Source organism: Cervus canadensis, chromosome 2 (genome assembly GCF_019320065.1).
Source record: "Cervus canadensis isolate Bull #8, Minnesota chromosome 2, ASM1932006v1, whole genome shotgun sequence".
Classification (NCBI taxonomy): Eukaryota; Metazoa; Chordata; class Mammalia; order Artiodactyla; family Cervidae; genus Cervus; species Cervus canadensis.
In genome coordinates, this window is record NC_057387.1 from 35003162 (window position 1) to 35005068 (window position 1907).

Genomic DNA, 1907 nt, shown 5'->3' on the forward strand with positions numbered 1-1907 from the left:
AAAAACAATCCAATACTATATCCTAGGCAAGGTGCAGCATGTGAAGAGGTGGCTATGACTGAGTAACCGAGCATTGAGTGCAATCTTAAAGATGTGAAAATACAAGTATTTGAGGTGATATTTATAAAGATATTAATTTGACATTTGTTCATTCATTCATTTCTTGACTGCATAAGGGAGAAAAGAATTTTGTCTGTAAAATGTAGATTTTATTTGGAGAAAGTCAATATAGCAGTAAAGAAATCAATAAAATAATTTCAGGTATTAATAGTGGTATTTGGAAGATAAAACATGGTGGTGTGACAATTAAGAGTTGTATTAGATAGCATGATGTTATTCTTATAAAGTTCAAAAACAGGCATACATAAAAGTTGAAATGGAAAATACTGTACGGGGTGAAACTATGGGTCATATGTTATTCTTCTCTTATGATTCCTGCAGTTTGAAATTTGCCATAGTCAGCTTGCATTGCTTTCTTAATGTAAAAAATACTATTAAAATAGATGAACTTTTTTTTCCAAAATGGTTCTTAGTAAAATCCTGTCAAAATGTACTGGTATGTAGCCTCAGTCTGTGGTAGCTGACTCTTACTGTAGTCTATCATGTCTTCAGTGAGTTTAACCACTCATAGCACTAACTGAGAAGATCCTGCTTGCTTTCTTCATCAAAGGAAGAAACACAGTCTCCTGTTAATGCAAATGGACTAGATCAGGGATGATCTCACAGCATAGACTCAACAGCTCTGATGATGACAATGAATGAAGAGCATTCAAGCTTGTAATTCCTTCAGTGGCCTTCTGGCAGTTTTGTAGGATCTTGTCCACTCAGGTCTGGTGGGGGAGGAGAAGACTGGCAGACACTCCTCAAACAGTAGTTGGGGAGAAATCTGACTAAACTGGTCATCAAAATACAGTTTTGAAGAAAAAAACAAAAGTTGTTATCATCTTTAACAAACTAAACCTTGGTTTTGTTTTCATCCTTTGTCATAAATTTTAGTCTCTCTTTTGTTCACGGAAACTCTAAAAAAACAAGCTGATCATTTTGAAAATCCCATCAACATTTTTATTTGTCTAATGCCTTGCAAAATTTTATTTCTAGGGACTCCAGTCAACTCCTCTTTGACAGCTTTTATTCTGTGAGGTCATGGGAAATTGGCAGAACTAGGAGAAGGCTCAATGGCTATAAACTGACTACGAATTATTATAACAGTGGCAAGCTCAATCATTTTCACTGTCTACCAGTGATATTACTGGTATCTCAGGTATTACTGAAGTTTCCATGTAGAGAGTAGAAAGCCATTTATGTATCATAATTGAAGATAACTCTCTAAGGAGCACTTGTTTCTCATGCCATTGTCCCTGCCTAGGATGACTACTCTGCCATTTTTCGTACGTTCCATTTGGTTTACAAGGCCCATTTACTCAACAAATATTTATTGAATACCTACTTTGTGCCAGAAAATGTTTTAGGCAACGGATAGACAGTGATGAACAGGAGAGACAAGATTACATTGCTCACGAATCTCATGTTGTGAGAAAGACAATACACAAGTTAACTGAATTTGGAAGTGTTATCTGTGGTAGAGAAGAGGACTCTTAACCTCACAGTAGCCAAGAAAAGCCTCTCAGAGGTCACATTTGCGCAGAGAACTGAGAGAGAGAGAGAGTGGAACGTGCAATTTAATGAAAGAACATTCTGGGTGGAAGGTCCCTCAGGAAGGATCTTGACATAATTGTGAATCTGCAAGATTCACATTCCTCTGATTCTATGCCTGTTTTCAGTGAGAAGCTCTGATTTTCCCATCACGCAGTGACCATACTCTTACAACAGCCATTGTCTGTGTGATTCATTTGTTATTGGAAGTAGGTTGCATGATCATACTAGTTGTCTTTAGGAAATTGAGATGC